The 20,731-nt window shown below is 40.7% G+C and overlaps 1 protein-coding gene across 5 annotated transcripts in view; it reads left to right on the top strand.

The window, feature by feature from the left end:
- Nucleotides 1-7,675: 7,675 nt before the first annotated feature.
- The window catches only part of WDR7 (WD repeat domain 7), a 371,052-nt gene continuing 357,996 nt past the window's right edge, over nucleotides 7,676-20,731 (top strand). For 2 of the 5 annotated variants that reach the window (XM_063641519.1, XM_055298158.2), the window contains exons 1-2: nucleotides 7,705-7,921; nucleotides 8,088-8,160. The gene's annotated coding sequence lies outside the window, so the exon portion shown is untranslated. Of the gene's footprint in view, nucleotides 7,922-8,087; nucleotides 8,161-20,731 lie in introns of all 5 variants that reach the window. The other 3 variants (XM_055298151.2, XM_063641394.1, XM_055298166.2) reach the window with 2 other exon arrangements.

Genomic DNA, 20,731 nt, shown 5'->3' with positions numbered 1-20,731 from the left:
AGGTGTCCCTAGGTGGCGCAATATATTTTTAGTCAAAAGGATCTCATTTCCCCTTTGATAGCAAGTGTCTCTTTAGATGCCATCAAGTCTCCAGATGTACCATTTATCGCGCTAACATTATATTCTTTAGTTTTGGACACTAGGCTATGCCTTGGAGGAGAGGGTTTCCTAGGAAGCTGTAGAGTGTTCTATCACTGTCACAAATCTCCTGGAGCATACTAAAGAAACTCACTGGCAATTCTCAGAGTCAGTTCGGGTGTTTGCCAAATATGTAAAATAGTTTTTTCTTCTGAAATTTATATCTGATGTCATTAAACTGCTTAGAGTTTCTATTAAGAAGCCCAGATATTTAGAAAAATATTTCTAACACCTCAGCCTCTGAAATAAAAACAGCATTTTAAATTTTATTTTAATTTTTTAAAAGAGTATGTTGAGGGTTTTGTCTTGGTTCAGGCTACTCTAACAGAGTACCATGGAGTTGGTGGTTTAAACAAACATTTATTTCTCACAGTTCTGGGGACTGAGAAGTCCAAGATCAAGGTGCTGGCCCAAATCCTGTGTCTGGTGAGGGTTCTCTTGCTGGTTTAGGAGGGCTGTCTTTTTGACGTATCCTCATACGGTGGGGAAGAAGTGGGTGAGAGAGAGAAAGAGTGGAGAGGAAGAGGGCAGGCAGGAGAACAAGTATTCTCTCTTGTCTCTTCTTTCATAAGGGCTCTACTCTCATGACCTTGTTACCTCCCCAAGGTCCCCATCTCCAAATCCATCACACTGGGGTTTCAATATATGAATATTGGGGGATATGAACATTTAGTCTCTCGCATTATTGGAATTAACTCTTTGGAACTCAGAAACTACACAAAACTAACAATCTGTGTTTTCATTTAATCATTAGCTGTAAAAGAGCTCTTTTTGCTTGTGGTATTGTAGATATTGTCTCCTAGAAAAGACAGGCAAGGAAGGAAATGATAAAATTATTTTTTTCTTTTTTTTTTCTGAGACAGGCTCATGCTGTTGTCCAGGCTGGAGTGCAGCGGTGTGATCTTGACTCACTGCAACCACTGGCTCCTGGGTTCAAGCGACTCTCCTACCTCAGCCTCCCAAGTACTTGGGATTATAGGTGCATGTCACCACACCTGGCTAATTTTTGCAATTTTAGTAGAAATGGGGTTTCACCATGTTGGTCAGGCTGGTCTCAAACTGCTGACCTCAAGTGATCCACCCACCTTGGCCTCCCAAAATGCTGGGATTACACGGATGAGCCACTATGTCCAGCTGATAAAACTCTTAACAGAAGCTTCACTTTATTCAAAGCCCTCTCGCAAGCATGCCCTTGAGCAAACACACACATAACACATACACACACTCATCATTCGGTCCATTCTTAAGTAGCAGATATCTGAATATCTGAGTATATCTGAGGGCCAGATACTGAAGAAATCCCATAAAAGTCAAATGTATGTTAGTGGTTTCTGTACAATAAGGAAGTGGCTTTTCACACAATGTTAAAAACAATATTTCCCATCAAAATTCAGAACATTAGTATTACCAGGTCAGTAGGAGGATCAGCCCCACAGCAACTGGTGGAAAGCACCAGGTACATGACTCCTCACAGTATGGGTCTGCCTGTCTCCCTGCCTCCCTGCCAGACTGAGTAATTTGACCACAAGAACCAAGTCTCTGCATTTTCTGTATGCGTAGCTCAGCATAGTGCCTAAAACCACTGGATGGTGAATAAGTGACTTTTTTCACCTTGATGAATTAGAATTAGAAGTAAAAGAATGTACTATTTCATGCAGATGGAAGTAAAGTTAAGGTAGCTATTGCCACTGTCTTCCTTACCTCAGATTATCATGGAGCAAATGCTAGGCATCTGACAATTTCATCTATAAATATTTCAGCCTGCACATCTGGAAGATGAGGAATCCTTTAAAAACATAACCAAAATATCATTATTACATTCTGTTAACAAGGCTTCTTTAATATCGTTAAATATCCACTCAGTTAAAATTTCCCATTTTTCTCCTAATTTATTTTATAGCTTACTTGAATCAATATCAAAATAAGACATATGCATTGCATGGGTTGATAAGTCTTATGTCTCTCTTTTATTAAAAATCAGTTTAATCTTTATTTCTTTTTTTCCAACTTTTTATTCGGAAAAAAAAAAAACCGAAAGAAAAGTTGCAAAAGAACAATGACGGCTCCTGATTGTCAATTGTTAAAAATGGTGTCATGGTGCAGGCTGGGTTCTCTGGGAAACTGATGCTGACATGGAGTGAGGAGTCCAAAAGGTTTATTTCTCTCACATCTGTGAGAGGAAAAGGGAGGAAGCAGGATTGGGCTGAGGAAGCGAAAAAGCAGATCTGACAGTCTCTACTAACCCAAGAGGGAGCTCTAGTACAAAGATCGTCTGTTAAGAGTCCCCCATGGGAGCAGAAATTCCTTTGCCTTGATACCACCGCCTAGAACAGGGGCCTCCCCAAGAAGAGTGTGCCCTGGACTTTCCTCACCCTGCTCAGTCATTCATCAGAAGCTGCCCCAAGATTAGTGTGATCTCAGCTGGAAAGCCCAGGTGACGCCGAAGAAGCTAACAGCAAGAGTGTGAGCAAACCACTCTCCTTGCAGCTAGGAAGTGGTTCTTTCTTGAAGGGGAATCTGGGTGGTTCTTCATGTGTCTCCCATAGTCCACTATTTACACAAAAATGAGTTCCCTTCTCTACACAGGTTTGGGGAGCAACTCCTCCAGGTTTCTGGTCATCCTCTCTTCCTTATGGGAAACCTAGAAGAGGGAGGTTAGCAGATGATCTACAGCCCTGTTGCTGCAGTTGGTGATCAGGGCTACCACTAGTACTCATCAGCTCCTCCTTCATTATCTATTCTAGTTTTCCCTTGCTAGTCTTGCTGGTTTGGTGAGGGGGGCTGTGAAAACCTCATTTGTAAGGAGGTTTAGCACCCCAAACCTTATCGCCTTCACTCCTTCCTAAAAGGCCTGAGTATAGAGTAACTAGAGATGTTTCTAGAAAAAGACATTTTGTTACTTGGAAAGAAATGGTTTGAATCATGGAAGTCATGAGACAGGAGACAAAGAGAAGTATCAACACTTGACTTTTATGTCATGTGAGAAAGTGCAAAAGGAATCTCTTAATTGCACGAAACAGTTTTAATTACACAAAAATCATGCAAAAAACCCTTATTAAGCCTCTTTGCCATTTGGTATTAAAATAAAGCCATCGACCATGATAGGACTTTTCTGGGAGAGGGTCCAGGAAGGAAAGGGGAGTATTAGCTGAGTACTAGGCACCATGGGGAATACCAAACTAAGACTGAAAACCTCAATGAGAAAAAAATAACAGCACACGTGAAGTGATCAGAAAATAACAGTAGCAATAAAGTCACTGTTAGACCTCCCTCTTTTGAAATTTGTAAAATGGAAGAACAAGCCTCCTTGCCTTTTGCAGAGCTAAGCTGGAGCTTAAGAAGTCCAGAAGGTACTGGTGTGCTATAGGGTAATTTGCTACTAAATTCTCAACCCCCCCGACCTTGTGATCTACCTGCCTCGGCCTCCCAAAGTGCTGGGATTACAGGCGTGAGCCACTGTGCCCAGCCTGCTACTAAATTTTAAGGACAGAGTAGTACTTAAGTTTTAAAAATGCCTCTAAAGCCAGGTGTGGTGGCTCATGCCTGTAATCCTAACACTTTGGGAGGCCGAGACAGGCCAATCTTGAGGCCAGGAGTTCGGGACCAGTCTGGCCAATAGAGTGAAACCCCATCTCTACTAAAAATGCAAAAAATTAGCCAGGTGTGGTGGTGTGCACCTGCAATCCCAGCTACTTGGGAGGCTGAGGAAGGAGGATTGTGTGAACCCGGGAGGTGGAGGATTGTGTGAACCCGGGAGGTGGAGGTTGCAGTGAGCTGAGATGGCGCCATTGTACTCCAGCCTGGGTGACAGGGCAAGACTCCATCTCAAAAAAAAAAGCCTCTAAAATGATGAAATTCCTGACTTTATCCTGTAGGTCTCATTTATGATTCTGTTGCAGTGATAACCATACATTTTTGGTTACAACAACAATGACGACATCTCACTTGTCTCCTTGCCTCCCTGTATTTCCCACCTAATTTACATGGTACATTGCTGCCAAATTAATATTTGTGGCTGGCACATCTTAAGTGACCCCGATGAGTCACACTCTTGTATAATCCTTTCTCCTTGAGTACAGATAAAACCCATGACTTACTTTAACCAATAAAATATGGCAAAGGTGATGGTTGTCAATCCCTAATTTAGGTTATCATCTACATCCATTTCCATATCTATATCCATGTCCATATCCATGGCTGTATCTACATCTATGTGACTCCTTTCTTGTGCTCAGTAGAGGGATTCTCCTTGCTGGCTTTGAAGGAGTATGCTGCCATGTTGCGAGAGAGCCTTTAATAAGGCGCATGTGGTAAGGAACTGTGGGTGGCTGCTGGGACCTGATGGCCACTTCCATTTCAGAGCCAGTAAGAAGCCAGGGCCCTTAGTCAGACAGCCACAAGGAACTGAATGAGCTGACAGGAGTTTGGAATCAGATTCTTCCCTAGTTGAGCCTCCAGATGAGAACTGCAGTCTGGCTGACATCCACTTGTAGCCTTGTGAGAGCATGAGCACAGGACTCAGCTGAACTATTCCTGACCTCCTTGCCCATGGAATGTGAGGCAATACATATGTGTTGTTTTAAGACACTAAGACACTAAGACTGTGATAATTTGTTGTAAAGCAATTTTAAAAACCTGAATACCATGTGGTTAGGAAAAGAGCTATACTATTTATTAGTCAAAAGTCTTTGATTACTTTTCATTGTCTTTGGAATAAAGATCAAAAAGCTTATATGGCCACTAAAAGCCTCTTGTTATCTGACATTATTCTATTTTTCCATGTTACTTTTTTATTACCTGGTCTAGGCCCAATGTGATGAAGTCTCTATCAACCCACAAGAGAGCTCCAGGGCATAGACTGCCTGTTAAAGGAGCCCGTCATGGAGCAGAAACAGCTAAGCCCTGATACCACATTTTCCCATTTCACCTACTTCATGTCCCTTGTATTTCTTCCAAATTTAACTTTCTATTTATTGCATATATTCATGTTTTACATTTCAATGCTGGTGACAAAGTTGTTTTCCTTTCCCAATTCTTATTCCAAATCCAATTTTTCTAGACTTCCATATTGTGATTATCCTTCCTTACCCCAACCTAGAAATAATTCATCTCTTTTCTTCCTTGCTCCTTATCTGGTATTTCTCATCCTGCACTATACTATAGCTTATCTGTCTTGGTGGACATTTGTCATTCTTTTTAGTTTTCCAGCATCCAACACACTTTCCAGTGTTTAGGGAATTCCCTACCTCTTGCATCTCAGTGGGAAGCAGAGCCTGCCCTCATCCATGGAAGCCGAATATGTCAGATTCTCCCTTTCTCAGCTTCACCTTCAGCTAAGGTTCAATAAATATATGTTGAACTGAATTTTTCAGTTAGTCAAATCTGTTAACATTTTTGTATAATTCTTTTAGATGAAAGGAATAAATAATTTATTCAACTAAATATACTGAAGGTCAGCTTACTGAAGACACAAATCTTAATTTTCAGGAAGGTTATATGTAAAAAAGATGTGTGTGTGTATATATATATAAATGTGTGAATTTTCTGAACTAGAGCATTTTATTCATTAATATTTGACTATTTATTTTAGTTCTGTGGCTCAGGAGATTCCATATACATATAGACTTTGGCAATAACTTTTATAAACTTGGTAGAGAGAGGCCAGAGAGTGGTAATTATTTGAGAGCTTCTCATTAATCTTCCTATTAACCGTTGCATTTTTAGGAAGTTATTTGAAACTTATAGTAAGCATTCAATAAATATTTGTTGAAGGAAAGAGTCTTTGGGGAAGATACCCTATATATTTCCTTCACAAACCCAACAAGATTTAATGTAGCCTAAGATTGTCCTATGATAACCACTCTGTGCTTCCCACGTTTCCACAAAGTTCTTATAAATTGTAAAAAGGATTATGAACTTAATGGTGTAAATGTATTCATCATCACAACAGAGGAAGTGAGTATGCTGAAGCCAGCTGGCTAAGGAATCAATTTCTTCTATTGGGCATCATTCTTCTCCCTCTACTCACGTGATTGATTGCAAGGCAGTTAAAAGTAGAAGAAAAGCATAGAATTCCAATTTGCAGTACAAGAAAATCTCAGAATTATTGATTTTCAAGTGTTCTATTGACTTCTCTAGTCAACATTAATTTAGTTTTTCTCATTATGGTAGCAGCAGAGCTAGTCTCTAAAAATAAACAGAAACAACATGTAAGAAACAACACAGTACAGTGCAATAGTTGGATGTGGAGTGAAGGCACAATGGGTAAGCCACCCAGGACACTGATGGGTCTGTGATGTGTTGCTGGGGGAAGACGTCTATACTGGAAAGAAGGACAGGTAGTGGTTTGCCATTAGCAGAAACAACCAATTGTTGACAGGAAGCCTTTAGACCAAACCAACACTCAGCATACTTTTGGCAAATTAGCAAGGAAACTATCCATCTGAAAAAGCTGATTTTGCCCTGTTCTGTTTCCTTATCCTATGCTCCAGGCCCTGTGCCCAGTAGGATTTAGCTATGCAAGGTGTTTTCCAAGGGCCAGCAGCCATGGACATTGCCTGGAAGCGTGTTAGAAATGGAGAATCTCAGAACCCACCCCAGACCAACTGATTCAGAAATTTATTTTAACAAGATTCCCATCTTATTGGTATACGCACACAGTAACTTTTGAGGACTGTAACAGCATTCAAACTTAACTTATAAATCCACCAGTGAGCCTGTAAAGAAAAAATAACGCCATGGGATGATCATCTTTTGTATCTTTTTAACAAAACTGACCATTGGCCACAGCATGGCACTTGTTTTCCCCTTGGTTGCCACTCATTCGTTTATTCAACCAATATTTGACAGAAAGATGGGCAGGTGTAAGTTATTAACATTTATTAAGCTCGTTTAATTTCCTAGACATCCACAAGGTTATTATCCGTATTTTGCAAATGGGGAAATTTAGAAGAGAGAATGAAGAAGAAGCAAAATGCCCACGACGACACTAATGGTGTGCAGTGGAGGAACCGGGATCTGAATATACGCCTCTCTGAAGGCAGAGCTCACACTCCACCACTCTTTGCCGCCCACACGGATTCAGTGTATTCATCCCCTCTCCTCTGCAGGAGTACTGCACAAGGTCAGACTTCCTCTAGTGGAGTGGCAGAGTTCGTCTATGTCTGGCCCTCTGTGTCCTGGCCAACAATTAAGTTCAGAGGCAAAAAGGAAACAGCAACTGACATTTCCAGGCGTCTGGGCCGAGTGATGGGGTCAGAAGTGTAAACTTGCGCAACATCCTGGTCCCAAGAAAAACCTACACTTGCTACTTCATCCTTCGCTCCATCTTGGTCCTCCCAACTGGCGACAGGACAGCCTAGACCAGACATCCCACAACCAAGATGGCGGCCGTGCACTCCTTGCCCACAGCTGACCTTTTCTCCACCTTCGGTCTCCATGGTAACGCGGCCGGCTCTCTCGGCGCCGGCTTAGGCCTTGCATGTAGGGAAATGGTGAGTCTTTCCCGCCCCCTCATTTTTGCGACAGTTGCAGCGAAAGTCACGGCAGTTGGGGCTGGTGTCAACTGATTTACTGCAGTGGCGGCGGCGGCGGCGGCACCGGCACCTTGCAGTCTCAGTGGGGAGACGGCGGCTGGATAGCGCTTGGCGCCCCACGGGTTATCCCAGCAGGATCTGCGCACCCCGCATCCTCGGTAGTTCCGCCCTATCCTTGTCCTCCTTGGCTGGGGCGCCCACCGGCGGTCTGACAGGCTGCATCGCGGCATGAGATGAAGCTGTGACAGGTAAGGGGGCTTTCAAGCTTCTCCATGGGAAACCGCAGGGCGGGATGTGCTTGCACCGTGGAGATCAGGGGTCGGGGGTCAAAGGTCACAAGCCCGCCCTAGCCGGGGGCGGTGCTAGCTGTCAGATCGCTGCGGCTGCAAGCTCTGCTCCTTGCTTCGCCTGCAGGTCGGGCCCAAAACTAGGCGCCGTTACCAAGAGCTTGGGAGCTCGCCGGGGGTCTTTGTGGCTCCCTTGCCTGGTGAGTGATATTTGCTACTGTGACAGTTGCTTTGGTCTTGAGGTGGGACTGCCTGGCTCACAGGTACAATGTAAACGGGATCAGGTGGTTGGTGATGATCGTGGGTGGTTATTGACAGCAATTTTGGGCGATGTGCTTGCTTTTGGGGTTCATATAGTCTTTCCTTTCCTGTTGGTACTACTTTTGCCCATGCCCAAGGTACTGACACCACTGTTAGAATTTCATTTTTGAGATGCCTCCTGCCAGTTCTTAACCCTTTGCCCTAGTACTTGTCTGAGTGGATACCAGTCACTCCCGTTCACTTAGTGATGGGTCCCAGCGTTCTGAAGCTATGTTTGAAGTCAACACTACCCTTTGATTCAAAAATTGCCGTTTTATGTTTTTGACCCACTTAGTATGTCACTTTTTGAGGCAGAATTTGCTGGGTTAGATAGTCTGAAACTAGGGAAGCTACCGTTGCATCACAGGCTGCATTGATATTGTTGATGCTGCTGAATTTAGGGTTCGGTCAGTAGCAGCTATAGCTTCCCCTCACTGTAATATTTGCCATGAGACAAAAAAAAGCAGACTGACTCTTTCAGATGTTTATGTCTTAGGATTTTATGGGCAAGGTTGCAGGAATTGCCTGTTATATGAAAGAAATTAACTGAGGTTTTGACATTTTGTTAAACAAAAATTTTAGTTTGACTCTGGTTCTTGCTTTATAAACAAACTCGTGGCTGTATGGTCAGCTTAAAAGTGAACATGTGTTGAAATGCCCTCATTATTATAAAGAATAAAAAATTGTCTAGTTCCATCCAGAACAATGCATATTAGTTATTATAAATTGGGAAAACGAACCACTATAAATATAATTAATGCTTTATTATTAATGTCAATTAGGGATTATGGTAGAAAAATTCATTTATTTTACTGCCAATCCTTATTTTAAGAGTTTCAGAGAAACACTTTAAGAGAAAAATGAGAGTATGCCATTTATTTTTTCTTATTGCCACCTGTAACTAAATTTTAAAAGATCTCGGTGACTGGGTGAATCAAAGGGACTGGGCTTGGCTTGGTTTGAATATCACTGTAAGAATTTAACTTAAATTTTAGGGGTAGTGACCCTTGTATCTTACAGTTTCCTTTTATCTTTGATACATGTTCTGTTTTGAAGTTAAAGGAAGTTGGGTGGTTTCTCCATGTAACACACTTGGCATTGAAAATCTTCAAAGTAGTGAGCTTGTTTTGCGCTTTCTTCGTGAGAAGGGTAGGATGACATTTAGCTTTAGTGGTGTGATGTTTGTTAGATGTATGAATCCTTAAAGTTCATTTTGGACCTCAGGTGCAGAGGATGGAGTTAATCTTACTCAATTAAATGGGCTGTTCAAGGCATCTCCCCTGCCTGCATTTTTCATTCATTTTTTTTTTTTTTTTAGATGGAGTTTCGCTCTTATTGCCCAGGCTGGAGTGCAATGGCGTGATCTCAGCTCACTGCAACCTCCCCATCCCGGGCTCAAGCGATTCTCCTGCCTCAGCCTCCTGAGTAGCTTGGGATTGCAGACTGTGCCACCACGCCCAGCTAATTTTTGTATTTTTAGTACACATGGGGTTTCACTGTGTTGGTCAGGCTGGTCTCGAACTCCTGACCTCAGGTAATCCACCTGCCTTGGCCTCCCAAAGTGCTGGGATTACAGGTGTGAGCCAACACACCCAGCCTCATTCATTGTTTTTTATTTCTAATTCCCACTCTTTTCTCTTGCTTATCAACCCATTTGCAACCATTCTGTATGATGTGTATTCTTCTGTTTGTATGTGTTATTAAATATATATTGTTCTGGGTGCCCACATTTTTAATTTATAGAGATGATATCGTGCAGTTTTTTTTGTCTCACTATTATGTTTTAAAGATCTATTGCGTTGCTGTTCTTTGCTTCCAAGTGCTGCACAATATTTCAGAATGTACATCTACTACAGTTTATCTGTCTACTCTCCTATTTGTAGATACCCATGTTATTTTCATTTTCCTACCTCTACAGATAATACCATGATAAGCATACATTTTAGACCTCTGTGATACTTTCATTGAGTTATAGATCCATATGCGATTTCTGGATCATTTGGTTTTCATATATTTTATTGACGCACCACCAGATGGTGTTTAGAACAAGCAGCAATGGTCTATACACCTGCAGGAAGCTTGTGAGGGTTCCTTTATCTTTGTTTCCCCACAAATGCTTGGTTTTATTCAGTGCTCCAATTTTTCCAGACTAATAGATACAAAATTAAATCTCATTTTAAATTACATTTCACTATTACTAATGAATCCGAGCATTTCTTTATTTTTTTGAGATGGAGTCTCACTCTTGCCAGGGTGGAGTGCAGTAGCGTGATCTTGGCTCACTGCCATCTCTGCCTCCCAGGTTCAAGCAATTCTCCTGCCTCGGCCTCCTGAGTAGCTGCGACTACAGGCACGCGCCACCACACTCAGCTAATTTTTGTATTTTTAGAAGAGACGGAGTTTCACTATGTTGGCCAGGAGGGTCTCGATCTCTTGACCTCTGCCTGCCTCGGCCTCCCAAAGTGCTGGGATTACAGGCGTGAGCCAGTGTGCCCTGCCAAATCTGAGTATTTCTTCATATGTGTTTTATCTTTTTGAATTTTTTGTTTGTGAAATTGCCTGTTCATCCCTTCACCCATTTTTATTTTGGGGTTTCAGTTCTTTCTTGTTGATTTGCAGACATTTCTTGTATTTCATAGATACTAGTCATTTAAGTATTACAAGTATATCTGTTCCTAATCTGTTATTTGTCTGTAATCTTTTTCATGATGTTCTTCATTGAACAGAAATCTTATATTTTGATATAATCAAATTAAAAAATCATTTGGCTGTATGGTTTGTATTTTGGAGGTTTTGTTTAAGAAATCTTTCCCCAGTGCTATGCCACAAAGTTACTCTGCTATGTTATGTACTGCTAAATTCATAGTTTTCTTTTTAAACTTATTGGTCTTTAATACATGCAGAGTTTAACTTTTTATGTGTCACAAGTTTGTGATCTAGTTTATTTTCCATGTACTGTGCCAGTTTTCCTGGCATCTTTCTTCCCTTTTCCCATAGATACGGTGTCACACTGTGTATTAGGTGCTCATGTACACTCTGAATATTGAGTCATTTCCTTTGGTTTGTCTGTTCTTGCCCTAACACCATACTGTTTTAACTCTATGGTTTTGTAGTAGTATGTTTTCTCCCCCTATATAAATAACTCTTCCCATTTATTTTGTTTTAGCTTTATTTTGATATAATTATAGGTTCATAGGAAGTTGCACAAATAGTAAAGAGAGGTCTGGTTTCCCCCAGTGGTTACATTTTATGCAGCTTCACCCAAGGAATTTCCCTCAATAGTTACATTTTATACTACTGTAGTACAATATCAAAACCAATAAATTGATTTTGTACAATGCCTGTGTATAGTTCTGTGCCATTTTATCACCTGTGTGGATTCCTGCAACTACCTCTGCAATCAAGATACAGAGCTAGCCTGACGTGGTTGACCATGCCTATAGTTCCAGGACTTTGGGAGACTGAAGTAGGCAGATTGCTTGAGCCCAGGAGTTTGAGACCAGCAGCATGTCAAAACCCCGTCTCTGGCAAAAAATACGAAAATTAGCCTGGTGTGGTTGTGCATGCCTGTAGTCCCAGCTACTTGGGGGGCTGAGATGGGAGGATCACCTAAGCCTGGGAATGTTGAAGCTGCAGTGAGCTGTGATTATGCCACTGCACTCTAGCCCGGGACAGAGTAAGACCCTGTCTCAAAAAAAAAAAAAAGAAGAAGAAGAAGATATGGAACTATTCCATCACTACAAAGATTTTCTTCATGTTACCTCTTTCTAGTTTCATCCACCTCCCTTACCCTCACCATCCCTTAATCAGTTTAATCAGTTTCTATCTCTATAATTTTGTCATTACCAGAATGCTATATAAATGGAATCCTATAGCATGTAATTTTTGAAATTGAGATTCATCCAAATTGTTGAATGAGACAGTTCTTGAGGTTCATCCAAATTGTTGCATTTATCAATAGTTTGTACTTTTTTTTTTTTTTTTTTTGAGACGGAGTCTCGCTCTGTCGCCCAGGCTGGAGTGCAGTGGCGCGATCTCGGCTCACTGCAAGCTCCGCCTCCCGGGTTCACGCCATTCTCCTGCCTCAGCCTCTCTGAGTAGCTGGGACTACAGGCGCCCGCCACCACGCCTGGCTAATTTTTTTTTGTATTTTTAGTAGAGATGGGGTTTCACCGTGGTCTCGATCTCCTGACCTCGTGATCCGCCCGCCTCGGCCTCCCAAAGTGCTGGGATTACAAGCGTGAGCCACCGCGCCCGGCCCAGTTTGTACTTCTTAATTGTTGAGTAGTATTCCATGGTATGTATGTATCCAAGTTTAACCATTCACCTGCATATCTGGGCTGTTTTTAATTTTTGGCTGTTATAGATAAAGCTGCTTTGAACATTCTTGTACAGTTGTGTGTGTGTGTGTGTGCGTATGGATTTCAATTTTCATTTTTTGGAGGGATAAATGTCCAAGGACATGGTTGCTGGATGGTATGGTAAGTGTATGTTTAGTTTTTGAAGTAACTCCCAAAGTGTTTTCTGGAGTGGTTGTACCATTTTACATTTCTCCCAGGAATGTATGATAGATTGCATTTCTTTGCATCTTCACTAGCATTTGATACTGTCACTATTTTTTTTTTTTTTTTTTTTTGGAGATGGAGTCTCGCCCTGTCACCCAGGCTGGAGTGCAGTGGCTCAATCTTGGCTCACTGCAACCTCCACCTCCCAGATTCAAGCAATTCTCCTGCCTCAGCCTCCTGAGTAGCTGGGACTACAAGCGCATGCCACCATGTCTAGTTAATTTTTTGCATTTTAGTAGAGATGGGGTTTCACCGTGTTCCCCAGGCTGGTCTCAAACTTCTGAGCTCAGGCAATCTGCCCACTTCAGCTTCCCAAAGTGCTAGGATTATAGATGTGAGCCACTGCACCCGGCCACTATTTTTTTTTTTTTTAACTGTTCTGATGTGTGATGATATCTCAGTGTGGTCTTAATTTGCATTTCCCAAATAGCTAGTGATGTTAAATATCTGGAGAGCACTTTCTCTCATCTTTGCCCATTTTCAAAGTTTGCCTCAGCTATTTATGGATTTTTATTCTTTCCTATGTATTTTAGAGTTAGTTTGAGTTTCTAAAAACAGTACCAGTAGAACTTTGACTTACAGATTTATTTTGAGGAAAGTCGATATCTTTATAATATTAGACATTTTATCTGAGAACATGGAATGGTCTTTCACTTATGACTTTGAGTAAAATATTGTAGTTTATAAAAATACTGTGAATGGTATACTATTTTTAAGTAGATTAGTGCTGATACAAGAAAATGCTATTGATTTTCATATATTGATAATCTACCTTTGTCTTTTTGTGTTCCACTAGGCAGAAATCAAAATTCATAGTGTAAATCTTGAAGTAATTTTAGTGTGTGTAGAGTGAGGCCTGGAACTATGTAGTGCCTTTATTCCTGGGTTTATCTGTTACATCTCCCTGTGACAGTTTTTTAATTTGTTGGGACTTTTTTTTTTTTTTTTTTTTTGAGATGGAGTCTCACTCTGTTGCCCAGGCTGGAGTGCAGTGGTGTGATCTCAGCTCACTGCAACCTCCAACTCCCAAGTTCAAGCGTTTCTCCTGCCTCAGCCAACCTAGTAGCTGAGATTACAGGTGCCCGCCAGGACACCCGGCCAATTTTTGTATTTTTAGTAGAGATGGGGTTTCACCATGTTGGCCAGGTTGGTCTCAAACTCCTGACCTTAGGTTATCCTCCCACCTAGGCCTCCCGAAGTGCTGGGATTACAGGCGTGAGCCACCATGCCTGGCAATTAAATTATGGAGTTAGTGAGGTTTGCAGGTTCTGTTCTCATTTTTGTCCATTTAATTGATGCACTTTTTAAAGAATTAATAGTCTTACATATGTGCATGCCAGTGATCATAGGCAAAATCAACTGAGAGCTATGGATAGCTCAGTGAAATTCTGTCATCAGTAAGAGGACTCCTTATGTTCTCACTGACAGGTACTATGATAGTAATGTTAACTTACAATTTGAATTCCATCCATATGGTTCACTTGTCTTTGTCTGTATCTGATACTTAAAGCTACTTTGCTGAATACAAAAGAACACAATTATGTTGGAAGAAGAAATCCTACATCATGACTGCGTTCAGAAAGTCCTTATGGGTCCAAGGAAATTTTTACTTCCTTTCTATTAAGGAACATATATTACATTCATGAAGTATTTACCATTTTAAATAAAATTGGATTTTTTTTTCAAAATATGTTGGTGACGTTTAATGAAATTACAGGGGTTTTTTTCTGGCTGATGATTACTTGAGTTAGTGGGAGCCATAAAATGTTGGAACAACGAATGAATGTTAGGGTACTGGTCAGTTTAGGGGAGGGAAGATTTCTGAAGTGCTAAGCGTTATTCTGTAGGCTCTTTAAAATATAACATTTCTGGAGATATGTGACTTTGTTTTTTTGTTTTGTTTTTGACACAGAATCTCGCTCTGTCGCCCAGGCTAGAGTGCAGTGGTACGATCTCGGCTCACTGCAACCTCTGCCTCCCCGGTTCAAGCAATTTTTCTGCCTCAGCCTCCCAAGTAGCTGGGATTACAGGTGTGCACCACCACACCCAACTAATTTTTGTATTTTTATTAGAGACAGGGTTTCACCATGTTGGCCTGGCTGGTCTCGAACTCCTGACCTCAAGTGATCTGCCTGCCTGGGCCTCCCAAAGTACTGGAATTAGTCATGAGCCACTGTGCCCAGCCTGGAAATACATGACTTTGAAAATGCAGTCTCCCATTCAGCTTAGCAGTTGTAATTTATGACCCTTCAAGCTCACAGAAGATAGTTTTTTGCACGTCATGTTTTTCTCTGAATGTTGATAGTTGGTGTATGTCAGTGATAACAGACTGATAAGAGTGAGCCAGTTACCTTCTGTTTTCACATTCAAGTTTATTTCACATTCAAGCTATCTTCCTTAAAGGCTCTTCTTTTTTCTAAACGTTTCAAATACAAATAAACAGTATAAACTTCCATTAGTTGGAGCAAAAAATTCACACGAATGAAATATCACTGTACTTACTTTTTTTTTTTTTTGATGACAGAGTCTCACTCTTTTGCTCAGACTAGAGTGCAGTGGCACGATCTTGGCTCACTGCAACCTCCACTTCCTGGGTTCAAGCGATTCTCCTGCCTCAGCCTCCCAAGTAGCTGGGACTACAGGCGTGCACCACTGTGCCTAGCTAATTTTTGTATATTTTTTTTTTTTTTAGTAGAGACGGGGTTTCACCATGTTGACCAGGCTGGTCTTGAACTCCTGACCTTGTGATCTGCCCGCCTCGGCCTCCCAAAGTGCTGGGATTACAGGCTTGAGCCACCGCGCCTGGCCCACTGTACTTACTTTTAAGAAACAGTGTTGTGATTAATTACTAGGCCTTAGTGACTGTAGTAGTGATTATGTCAGCTAATTTGCTTCATAGGCCTTAAGATATATTTTGCTATGTATATGTCACGATAGACTAACAGAGGCAGGAGTGAAAGTAAAACCTGTAGCTGGGGAAAAAACAATAATATGTTAATGACATTTTGATTAAGGAGACTTGTATTAATTGTTGACATTATTATAGAAGAACTAATTGACAAGAAACTCCCCTGTGAAATCCAAAACATATAAAGTCGGGATATACTTTAATTTGCTGATGGGTGCAACTTTACTTAAACCAACGCAAACATATTTCATTCACTAGTTTGTTTATTTATTCAAGTATTTGGATTCCTTCTATGTGGAAAGAATTTTAGGCACTGGGAATACAATAGAGAAGAAGCCAAACACAGATCTTTACCATCATAGAACATATAGCAGGAGAGGCAGATGATAAATAAATAAAACATATGGTATGTTAAATGATTGCAAGTGTTTTGTTTGAGTGGTAGATTTTGCAATTTATGATGGTCAGGAAACCCTTCACTAAAAAGGTAATATTTTATAGAGATTTGAAGAGGGCGAAGGAGTGTGCCAGAAGGAATCTGGGGTGAGGGACACTGTTCTGAGGTAAGATTCTGTTTAGTATCTTTGAGCAACAGCAATGAATCAGGGCAGATGGAAAAGAGTAAGCAAGGGAGAGAACAACCACCTCACTCATATAGGATAGACAGTTGTATGTAGAGTTGGCTTTTGCTCTGTGTGAGACGGGAAGCCATTGGAAGATTTTGAGATGTGATCACAGCATGATTTTTTTTTTTTAAATAGTATTACTCTATATGCTGTGTTGAGACTGCAGGGGAGCAAAGATGGAAACAGGGAGACCAGTTAGAGGGCTGTTGTGTTATCCCTGATGGAACATGCTGATTGAGAATAGGGTGGTTGTAGTGAAAGTGTTGAGATGTTGCAGGATTCTGGATATGATTTGAAGGTATAGCCAGTGGAGTTTACTGATGGATTGGGATGTGGAATGTGTATGTGTGAGAGAGTAATAGAGTAACTAAAGATGATTCTAGGATTTTGGTCTGTGTAACTGTAAAACTGGAGTTGCCAATAACTGAGATGGGTAGACTGTGGGAGGGGCATGATTGAGGAATGATCAGGGGCTCACTTTTGGACATGCCAAGTTTGAGAAACTTATTAGCTATTCAAAAGGAGATGTTGAGTAGGAAGCTGGACATATGGATTTGGATTTCAGAAAAGCATCCCACACAATAAATTGGGGAACTGTCAGTGTATACAGGTTGAGCATCCCTAATCTGCAATCCAAAATGCTCCAAAATCCAAAACGCTTGAGCATAAACCTGACACTCCAAAGAAATGCTCATTGGAGCATTTTGCATTTTGGATTTTTCAGGTTAGAGGTGCTCAACCTGTAAGTATAATACAAATATCCCCAAATCTGAAAAAAATCCAAAATCTAAAACACTTCTGATCCCAAGTGTTTCAGATAAAGGATACTCAACCTATAGATGATATTTAAAGCAATGAGGCTTGATGAGATCATTGAGGGAGGGAGTGTTGCCAGAGAAGAGAAGTCTAAGGACTAAGTTCTGGGAATGCCAATATGTAAAGGTTAAAAAAAAAAAAAAGAAAGAAAGAAAAGAAAGAAAGGAGACTAAAGCTAGAGAAGAAGAAGGAAAGTCAGGAAAAGATGAAGACTTTGAGGCCAGGTAAAGAAGTATTTATTTCAAGGATGGAATATGAACTGTCAAATGTTGCTGGTAGGTCAAGTAAGATAAGGGATAGAACTTGATAATGGGCTTAACAGTAGGAGGTCATTGGTGACCTTGTCAAGGGCAGTTTTTGTGACAGGCAGAGCAGGAGGAGGGTAATGTTACAAATGAGAAGTTTAATTTGAGACATCACATATTTCCTCAGAGTTTAAAACGGAAATAGAGAGCTGGGTTCCTCTCTAGTCAGTGTGACTTTCATACCTTCACAGTTGCCCGTCTTATTTTAGTGATTCCAAGACTAATGTGACAATTCAGCTTCCAATTTGTGGAAGCATGTTTGTTTCTTCTTTTTCTGTTTAATTCAATTTATATACAATGAGAAAGTTCAGTGCGCAGTTTAGACTTTTGATGGCAACCTAAGGGAAGAAATTGGAATGACTGGAGATGCAAATGAGATTAGAGGTGGATGGCAGGAGAAAGTTGAAGTTGGTCAACCAAATGGAATTTCCTTTAAAAAGTAAGGTCTTGGTGGGCATAATGGGCTTTTAGCTTAATCAGTAACTCTTGAAATTGATGTAGGTTGGTGATGGATAGAGCATAAGCAGTAGAGTTCATTCATTCTAATAGCACCTGCACAAATTTATTTATTTATTTTTTTGAGACGGAGTCTCGCTCTGTCACCCAGGCTGGAGTGCTGTGACGCAATCTTGGCTCACTGCAAGCTCCGCCACCCGGGTTCACGCCATTCTCCTGCCTCAGCCTCTCCGAGTAGCTGGGACTACAGACGCCCGCCACCACGCCCGGCTAATTTTTTTGTATTTTTAATAGAGACGGGGTTTCACCGTGGTCTCGATCTCCTGACCTCGTGATCTGCCCGCCTCGGCCTCCCAAAGTGCTGGGATTACAAGCGTGAGCCACCGCGCCCGGCCTACAAATTTAAAACATGATTTATATGCCTCAACATCTATGAATCACTTTTAAAATGTGATTTATTTTTGACCAGATAGTTCTGCAGTTCTTCAAAATCTGTCTCTCATACACTCAGGGCTGTTTAGCAATAAGAAATAAGTGTAGTCTCCTGTTGCCATCTGCTCATTCCACATGTTCCTTTGAAACTGAACACTGGAACTCCCTTTAACCAAGCAGTCCTAAAGTGTCAGGCTCATTGAGAGTACAGTATATTTCTTAACCACCCAAATAAGAAAGTATAATCTTGTCAGCTGCTTAAGTGTTCTGAAGGTTGTGTCCCTTACAGCCCTTAAATTCTGGAAACACTTTGTTATAAGGAAGCAGCTGAGTAGTTTCTTTAGTGTGTTTTTATGACCTAGCTGTTCCATTGTAGTATAATAAACAGAGTCTTCATTATCTGCTTCAGATTTGTTTTCCAAGTCTTCAGTCGATTGGTGGTAAATGCACAAGCACATACACACACACAAAATACATCATCTTAATCATCACGTCCTCATCACATCATACTGTGATCTTGACTTAGGTACACTCTTTTGACAAATGACATAGGAATGTTCTCTGAGAGTTTGAATAAACTTTTACAAACTTCTCCTTCTTCTTTCACTGCAGCTGTGGCAAATACATTTAGCTGTTTAGGGTTTAGTACTTGCTTCTCATGTTCCCCATTGGAAGGTGGGTAGCTAAGGCCTATGCCAGTTCATGTGTGCCCATTCTCATGAGAGAAAATTTGTTTTTGTCTGCAAGTCACAGGGGGCCTGCCTGGGACACGAGAAGTACACAGACTGAGAACATATTGACTATCCTGCTGGGATAGAAATGCATCTTACTTTTGCATCTGAGAGCTAGACAAACAGTGTGGAGGAATTAACATTGATCTGATACTAGTTTGTATATAATCTTAACTGTTTATAGCTTTTAGAAATCATGTGTGCTACCAATATTACATGGGATAGTGTGGAACAGGATGGTCTTATCAGAATATCGCCCCATAGGTCATTGATAGTTTCAAAAGGAAAAACAAAAACAGTAGCAGTGAAAGTAATCTGGTAGTCACCATCTGAATCAAATGGTCAAAGGTAGTATAGTTGCTCATAGGACAATATGATGTTATATGCCTCCTGAGGTGATGCAGTGTGAAGTGTACATCAACATCTATCGAGTATTCTTGCCAACAGTGTTCACTTGAGGCAAACATTAGATCCAATTTCGTTTGTAGTAAAAACAAGTGATGGAGGAACAGGTGTAGTAAAAACAGGTGATGGAGGAACAAGGAACAAGTTAAATGATATCATAAAAAACAATCAGAAAAATCTTCAGATATGGAACATTCTACAAACAATTGGTTTGGCTTCTTAAAATTAGTATTAAAAAAAATAAGGTGGGATTATTCTAGAACTAAAGAGACATAACAGCTTTTTTAGCCTGTTCAGGCTGCCATACAAAATACCACAAACTGAGTGGCTTAAACAACAGAATTTTATTTTCCCACAGTTCTGGAGGCTAGAAGTGCCCCAGATCAAGGTCGGAAGGTTTATTTTCTGTGAGGGCTCTCTTCCTGGCTTGCAGATGGCTGCGCTCTCACCGCGTCCTCACAGTGGTGGAGAGGGAGAGAGCTTTTCTGTCTCTTACCCTTCTTACAAGGACACCAGCCCTATCACAGTAGTGTCTTGCTGTGATGACCACATTTAACCTTTATCACCTTCTCACAGGCCTGACCTCCAAATACACAAATACACTGGGGGTTAGGGCTTCCACATATGCATTTTGGGAGGACATATCATTCAGTTCATAACAACAAATGCAGTGCATAAAACTTGAGTATTTTGTTTACAGGTTTGAGAGAAAACATTATGAGAAGCATTTTGTAGATTATTGAAGTAATTTGAATATGGACTAGTTTGTAGATGCTATTAGAGAATGATTATGGTGTTGATAATAGTGAGTGTGATAATAGTATTGTGTTTATGAAGGAGAATGCCCTTATTTTTAAGTTCTGTCTTTAAAAGCATTTAGGGGTGAATCATCATGGTATGTATAAGTTACTTTGAAGTGGTTCTACACACACAAAATACGTACACATATAGATGCAGAGACTTTAAAAACACACATATATGCACAGCATATACACACCACATATATGTACAGCATATATACATATATATATGCACAGCATATATGTAGATATACCACACTGCCAAGGGAAATATGACACGATACTATTTTTTGAGTGATTGTTATATTCTTCTTTGAACTTTTGTATATTTGAGATTTTTCATAATAAAAATTTGGGAGGAATCACGAGGAGAAAGGTAATTTCATTTAAAAATTTTTAAAGGCATATCAAATTAAAAAAAAAACCA

Source organism: Symphalangus syndactylus, chromosome 1 (assembly GCF_028878055.3).
Source record: "Symphalangus syndactylus isolate Jambi chromosome 1, NHGRI_mSymSyn1-v2.1_pri, whole genome shotgun sequence".
NCBI lineage: Eukaryota > Metazoa > Chordata > Mammalia > Primates > Hylobatidae > Symphalangus > Symphalangus syndactylus.
Note: the sequence above shows the minus strand (reverse complement) of the source record. Positions and strands in the feature narration are given on the sequence as shown.